Here is an 8,332-nt window from a genome sequence, read left to right as displayed (position 1 = left end):
AGCAGGGTCAGTCCAGTCGTCCTGTTCAGGCGGCATTACCTACTTCTGAGGGAGGCCAGTATCACCAGGGTGGTCCTAGTACGGGCCAGAGTTCGAGGGGATCAGATTCCCTCCCTTCCTACCGCAGTCGGGTTACTTCAGGGCGTTTAACTTCGGGGTGTTTTGATTGCGGTGCTCTTGACCATTGGTCCAGAGAGTGCCCCCAGCGAGGGCGATGAGCGATTGTACCAACTCCCCTTGCACCTAGACCAGTTTCAGCAGTGCCCCCTTTAGCTAGAGGTGGTGGTCAGGACCAGGGTCGTCGGGACAGCCGACAGGGTACCAGAGGCAGAGCTCGGGGAGGCAGGTTAGGTGGTAGATCAGATGCATCGAGCAGAGGTGCTCAAGGCCATTTCTACGCAGCCCCGGCGAGGGCGATGGCTGAGGCATCTGACGATGTTATCAGAGGTACGCTTTTATTATGCCATCAGCCTGCTACAATATTATTTGATCCCGGGTCCACATTCACGTATGTATCTGTTTATTTTGCTCCTCGATTGGGTATGAGGTCTGAGTCTTTGGCAGAGCCAGTTCATGTTTCGACCCCGGTGGGTGAGTCCTTAGTAGTGGATCAGATATTGCGATCTTGCTTAGTGACTATCCAGGGTTGTGATACTAGAGTTAATCTTATTTTGCTAGATATGGTTGATTTTGATGTGATTCTGGGCATGGACTGGTTATCCCCTTACCATGCGGTCTTGGATTGCTACGCCAAGACTGTTACCTTAGCAATGCTTGACACTCCCCCAGTGTTGTGGCAGGGTGCTTATAGTCACACACCGACAGGGATCATCTCTTTTATGCGGGCTAGACGGTTGGTTGCTTCTGGGTGTTTAGCTTATTTGGCTTATGTGCGAGATGTGAGTAGGGAGGGCTCCTCAGTTGACTCCGTTCCTGTGGTTAGAGAGTTTGCAGATGTGTTCCCTACAAACCTACCTGGCTTACCTCCAGAGCGTGACATTGATTTTGCCATATATTTGGAGCCTGACACCCGTCCTATTTCTATTCCACCTTACCCGATGGCTTCTGCAGAGCTCAAGGAGCTCAGTGTTCAGTTAGAGGATCTCTTAGGTAAGGGGTTTATCCGTCCGAGTGTGTCGCCTTGGGGTGCTCCTGTTCTGTTTGTGAAGAAGAAGGACGGGACTATGAGGATGTGCATTAACTACAGGCAGCTGAACAAGGTGACGGTGAAGAACCGTTACCCCATGCCTCGTATTAATGATTTGTTTGATCAGCATCAGGGTGCAGCCGTGTTTTCTAAGATTGATTTGAGGTCCGGGTACCATCAGCTGAGGATTAGGGCAGCGAACATCCCTAAGACTGCATTTAGGACCCGTTATGGCCATTATGAGTTCTTGGTGATGTTGTTTGGGTTGACTAATGCCCCTGCCGCCTTCATGGACTTGATGACACGTGTGTTCAGGCCATACCTTGATTTATTTGTCATCGTCTTCATTGATGACATACTGGTATGCTCGCGAAGCCGGAGTGAGCATGAGCAGCATTTGAGGATAGTGCTCCAGACTTTGAGAGATCAGCGACTTTATGCCAAGTTCTCAAAGTGCGAGTTTTGGCTTGAGTCTGTAGCCTTCTTGGGGCACATGGTGTCCAAGGAGGGTATTAGGGTTGATCCGGCGAAGATTGAGGCTATTTGTGATTGGCACATGCCCACTTCTGTTACTGAGGTTCGTAGCATCGTCGGGTTAGCGAGTTACTACAGACGCTTTGTTGAGGGCTTTTTTACTATTGCAGCCCCGTTGACTCAATTGACTCGTGTTGATGTTCCCTTTGTTTGGTCAGAGGAGTGTGAGGCGAGCTTTTTGAGGCTCAAGGAGTTATTGACCACTGCTCCTATACTGACTCTTCCAGTTGAGGGTGAGGCCTTCACAGTTTATTGTGACGCATCCAGCGTTGGTTTGGGTTGTGTATTGATGCAGCAGGGCCGAGTTATTGCTTATGCATTGAGGTAGCTTAAGATCCATGAGCGCAACTACCCCACTCATGACTTGGAGTTGGCGACGGTAGTTTTCGCGCTTAAGATTTGGAGGCACTACTTGTATGGAGTTCGATGTGAGATCTATAACGATCATAGGATTCTTCAGTACATCATGAGCCAGAGGGACCTTAATTAGAGGCAGAGTCGTTGGATTGAGCTCCTGAAGGACTACGACCTCTCTATTCTCTATCATCCGGGCAAGGCAAATGTGGTAGCGGACGCCTTGAGCCGGAAGGCAGTGAGTATGGATAGTCTAGCCTTCTTATCTGTTGAGGAGCGACCCTTAGCTTTGGACATTCAGTCCTTAGCTAATAGCATGGGTCGGTTGGATATTTCAGATTCTATACGCGTCTTGGCCTTTATGGGAGTTCAGTCTTCTTTACTTGATAGGATTCGTGGTTGCCAGTTTGAGGATGATACCTTGGTGGCCCTTAGAGATCGAGTGTTAGCGGGTGATGGTGGTCAGGCTACCTTAGATCCTGATGGAGTGTTGAAATTTGCCGGCCGCATCTGTGTTCCGAGAGTTGGAGATTTGATACAGTTGATACTTTCTGAGGCCCATGAGTCCAGATACTCTATCCATCCGGGCACAGCGAAGATGTATCGTGATTTGAGGCAGCATTACTGGTGGAGTGGCATGAGGAGAGATATTGCTGACTTTGTTTCCCGTTGCTTGTGCTGCCAGCAGGTAAAGGCNGGAGTGGCATGAGGAGAGATATTGTTGACTTTGTTTCCCGTTGCTTATGCTGCCAGCAGGTAAAGGCAGAGCATTTGAGGCCTGGTGGCGAGTTCCAGAGATTACCCATTCCGGAGTGGAAGTGGGAGCGTATCACTATGGACTTCGTTGTGGGGTTGCCTCAGACTTCTAGAGGTGTTGACAGCATTTGAGTCATCGTGGATCGATTGACCAAGTCAGCACACTTCCTTCCTGTTCATACTACTTTCAGTGCCGAGAGGTTGGCTCGTATCTACATTAGGGAGGTAGTCCGTCTTCATGGCGTGCCTGTTTCTATCATTTCAGATCGGGGTTCACAGTTCACTTCCAGCTTTTGGAGGGCTTTTTAGGAAGAGTTGGGAACCTGTGTCCACCTTAGCACAACATTTCACCCATAGACGGATGGTCAGTCAGAGCGTACTATTCAGGTCCTTGAGGATATGTTGCGGGCCTGTGTTATGGATTTTGGAGGTCAGTGGGACCAGTTCTTGCATTTGGCAGAGTTTGCGTACAACAATAGCTACCACTTTAGTATTCAGATGGCCCCGTTTGAGGCCTTATATAGTAGGCGTTGTCGCTCTCCAGTTGGTTGGTTTGAGTCTACAGAGCCTAGGCCGCGTGGTACAGATTTGCTTCAGGAGGCCCTGGATCAGGTGAGGGTGATTCAGGATAGGCTCAGAACGGCTCAGAGTAGGCACCAGAGTTATGCTGATCAGAGACGTCGACCTTTGAAATATCTCTGTTGGTGACCGGGTATTCCTCCGTGTGTCGCCCATGAAGGGCATGATGAGGTTTGGGAGGCGGGGCAAGCTTAGCCCCAGGTACATTGGGCCATTTGAGATACTCCGGACAGTTGGAGAGGTTGCTTATGAGTTGGCCCTACCTCCAGTATTTTCAGCCATCCACCCAGTGTTTCATTTTTCGATGCTGCGGCGGTATGTTCCTGATGAGTCTCATGTGCTCCAGTGTGATGCGGTCGAGTTGGATGATCGTTTGACATTTGTAGAGGAGCCAGTTGCCATTCTAGCCAGAGATGTGAGGAGATTGCGCTCGAGAGCCATTCCTGTTGTTAAGGTTCGTTGGAGGCATCGTCTAGTCGAGGAGGCTACCTGGGAGACCGAGCAGGAGATACGAGAGCAGTTTCCCGGCTTGTTTGAGCCTTCAGGTACTTCTTGATCCTTTCTTTCGCGGACGAAAGTCCTTTTTAGTAGTGGTTATTGTAATGACCCTCATGGTCATTTCTGTGTCTTGCCTTTTATGTGTCGTTTAGAGCGTTCCTATAGCGACCCCAAGTCATTTATGACTTGCTGGGACTGACAGTTCGGTCACCTGGTCGTTCGTTTGGTCTTGGTGCGAGTTTTTGTGTTTTGGAGCTTATGAACCTTGAACGATCATTTTCGATCAAAAGTTCAAGAAGATGACATCGGAATCCAATTCTGACGATTCCATCAGCTCCGGAAGGGTCATTTTAGGCTAGTAGCATGGTCGACATGACTTGAGGTTTTCAGTGTGAGTCGGTGCGATTAGGCGTTTTAGCCTTTGAATTTTGGCTTAAGTTTGACTTTGGTCAACATTCTGAGTAAACGCGCTCGGATGAGATTTCCGTCAGCGTGGTTAGCTCCGGAATGTCGAGTTTGGTCTAGATTGACCCTTCTTTTGTGTCTGGAGGTTTTCGATATCTTTCCGAGCCCTTTTGTGGGTTTTGACTTAAAATGACTTTTGGAAGTGGGACCCAGTTTTTATCGAAATGACCTCTGATTAAAATTTTGACTGCGCCGTTGACTATGGAATATCGAATTTGGTATGGTTGCATATCTCGTTTGCGTGCACGGGGTTCCGAACGAGTTCGGAGCACCCCATCGGAGTTTTTAGTTTTGGGAAATTTTAGAAATTTCTACAATAAATTGCAGAAAATCAGCCAACTTTCCCAAACTTCAAACCCTCGTCTCTCTCTCATCTCTCAACCGATTTGGGTGATCCAAAAGGCAAAGTTGTGAGATTTTTTTAGGACAACATGTTGGTGATCTCAGATAGTGATTTGGAGTCCCCGTTTGAGGTAATTTTCGAAAAATACCTGCTGCCAGACCCCTTTTGTGAGCTTGATTTTGGAAATTTTTGAGACTTGTTTTCTTAGCCATTTTAGATCCGATTTTGGTGATTTTTGAGGCTATCTTGAGTGGTTTTTCGAGGAGAACATTGTGGTGTTGTTACATTTTACTGTAGATCGCCCGTTTTTGGTAAATACGCTGAATTAGCTGTTGTCCCATTTCTAATTTTTGAGAAAAAATTGGGTTTTAGTTGCTTGTTGATATTGTGTTGTTCCCGAACCCCGAATTGTGTCCCATTTTGGGACATGAGCTGGGGGAACTGGTTAGGACCCACTTTTGGGGTTAATTTCAGAATTTCCTGCGCGGGTCCCACGATTCCCGTTTTGACTCCAAAATTGACCCATCTCCGTTTGTTGTGATTTTGGTGTCTAAACGACCGTATTAACATTGTGACTCTATTTTGGATAGTGGGGAAGCGTTTCGAGACCGTTCATAAAGGGAAAGCTCCGAAGGAGTGATTTTGGAGCGCGTGTGATCAGCCTACAGGTAGGCTATGGTTTCCCTCTCTTAGATTGAGCTCGAGAATGTGAATGCATGTTGATTAGTTGGGATTTGGGTTGGGTAGTTATTGAATCTTGCATAGGTGTTAAGAAATCATGTTTCGATCTATTTCGGGAATTATCGGGTAACTGTGAGCATGCTTTGTGTTATTAACGGACCCTCCTCGCTATGTGGAGTGCTTGCATGCTTAATTATTGTTTATTTGAAGAATGTTGGGCCTTAGTTTAGGTTTGACTAGGGCTTGCCTTAGAAATACATTATTCGGATCCAATAGGCCTTAGTTTTGCCCCGACGTCGCTCGGTCGGCTTAGATCCTTGTAGACTGGTGTAGCAGACTTGAGTCTGATAGTTTGGGCCTTAGTTAAGCGATACTCTTTCTCCGACTATAGTTATTCTTATTTTTCCTCGATGTTACGGCTTCACGAGTTACATCGGCGACACTAGTTCTACTTCGCGATTTTAATTTGATTTTTGATTTGGTTCCAAGGACTTTCATTGATTGGCTATGTGTGGACGGCGTTCCACAGATATTTATGAGTATGGATCAATTGGGACTCTTTCAGCAGCTACATTGGCACATTTATAGAGCATCCGGTTTGAGGTCCGGCCTCTATTGCCCAGATACTTATATAGAGCATCCGGTTTGAGGTCCGGCCTCTATTGCCCAGATACTTATATAGAGCATCCGGTTTAAGGTCCGGCCTCTATTGCTCAGACACCTATATAGAGCATCCGGTTAGAGTTCCGGCCTCTTATACTTGATACTTGTGATTGGTTACTTGGGTACTTCTGCTGAGCATCCGGTTCGAGGTCCGGCCTCAGTGCTGTCAGATTCTACTAATTAGGGTTGAGGTTCTGGTTCGATGTTCTTCGTTCTTGGGTTCTTTTATGCAATTCTCTTTAGTTATAGTTATTCTGTGTACTCGTCGGGCTTATGGGGGTCCGTTCGGGTTTTTATTTAACTTGCGCACGAGTGTACCTTCTGGGCTTATGGGGGTCCAGTTAGGTGTAGTTAGCTTATAGATTACTTTAGTTAGTTCTTTGTACACTCGTGTGCATTTCATTGTTAGTTAGATTTTCGTTCTTGACTTCGGTTTGCGTATTCCTTCTTTTCATATTGCCTTTACTTTTCAAGTTCAGTCGGCCTATGATGCCTACTGGGTACCTGTTGTTTTGGTACTCATGCTACGCTCTGCATCTATTTCGTGATGCAGGTCCGGGCACTAGTAGCCAGCGTTGATCGAGCTTGGAGCAGACTGATCCGGAGACGGGAGTGAGCACACGACGTTTTGTACTATTTCAGTCTCCATCTGTATATATAGACTTGTCTTTTACCTTTCGAGACAGTCCAGTCTCTGTTGTCCACTTTTGGGACTTGTACTCATTTTGTTAGTAGCTCTGTACCAGTGACTTCCAGGTTCTGGGAGGGATCTTTATTTGTATATATGTTTTTGGTTTGCTTCCGCCTGTTTATATTGTTATCTGTCTACTCTTGTTTAGTTTCTACCCTCACACCCATTACTTGTTGTTCCAGGTTACGGGTTGGCTTACCTACTGGTGGGTTATAGTAGGTGCCATCATGACTTGAGAAATCGGGTCGTGACAGATTTAGATTAAGTTGTTAAAGTAGTTCCTTAGTTTTAGTCAACTTAGTTACACATTAAGTTGTTAGAACAGTTCCTTAGAATTAGTCAAGTTAGTTACATCTTACTTGTATTTAAGTTGATGTTACATTTGAATAAGATTCATTCAAGTTATCTTTGATTCTCAATCTCTTTATTTAGAATATTCTCAGCAAGAAGCAAAACATGAACAAGATTGATCTGGACACCCAGATCCTTAGGCTATCCACCTTTGATGTTCCTTGAGTAATCACTGTTTAGGGGAGATTCTGTTTTAGGATTAATTTTACCCCAGCCTCTTTTGAGAACAAGAAATCAATTAAAGCATGAGATTAATTAGATAATCAAAGAGTCGATTCATAATCAGATAGTATTCAACTAATGAAAACTTTTTATTCAGTTTCCTTTGTATTGTAGCAATCTTTGTCCCTCCTTATGTATTTAAAGATGATCAATATAATACACAAATAACAGCTTTTTGCAAAATCTTTTTTTATAATATATCAAATTCATTTCTTTTTCATTTATTAGGTGGGATATTAGCCAAATTTATCAGCTCACTTATTACAAAGCACTTTTAGATCTCTACAACTATTATGAAACAGAGTTGTCGAAGAATGGCATATCTGATGTTGTTCACTATGCAAATGAAGGAATTTTATGATGTAAATGAAGGAATTTTATGATCAACTCCAATGTCTACAGATATTCCCACTTGTATTCTTAATCTTGATCGCATTAATGATGTCACTTACAAACACAACCAAAATGGATACACTCATCCTGAAAAAGTACAATATATATTACAACTCATGAGCCGAAAGGAAGTACCTAACTTTGAAAACCTCAGGGACTGACAGGAACTGTAACTAAAAGCATAAAAAACAGAGTGAAACTGGCACTTGCTTAGTACTATATTAGGTTCTTTTCACTCATCTTTGGAATTAGTCCTATAATAGCAATATGTAGTTGATCAGTACTATTTGATCTGTAAAAGTAAATAAATACTAGAATGCCAATAAAGGTAAATTGATACTGTACTATTTGATGTTTGCACAAGAATAAATCTGCTTCCGTGGATATGTTCTGGTGCTTCTATTGAACGGAATGTTGTGTTTGTGCAGAGGCCTGAATCTCTATGTATTTTAATCCCAAGGGTGTTACTCCTTCATTATGGTGTTATAAAGTTGTTACGGTTTCAAATCTGAAGAAAGATCATCATATGATAGGAGAGTTTTCGAGCAAGAAGACTTGCATTTGTGATTTGTATCTGGTGAAGTACAGAAAAGCAGTACTGCTGCAATGTCCGGAGAGAAGTCCCCTTTTGAGCAGACCTCATACTTGATATTTA

This window comes from Solanum stenotomum, chromosome 1 (genome assembly GCF_019186545.1).
Source record: "Solanum stenotomum isolate F172 chromosome 1, ASM1918654v1, whole genome shotgun sequence".
Taxonomy (NCBI): Eukaryota; Viridiplantae; Streptophyta; class Magnoliopsida; order Solanales; family Solanaceae; genus Solanum; species Solanum stenotomum.
This window is presented reverse-complemented; position numbering follows the sequence as displayed.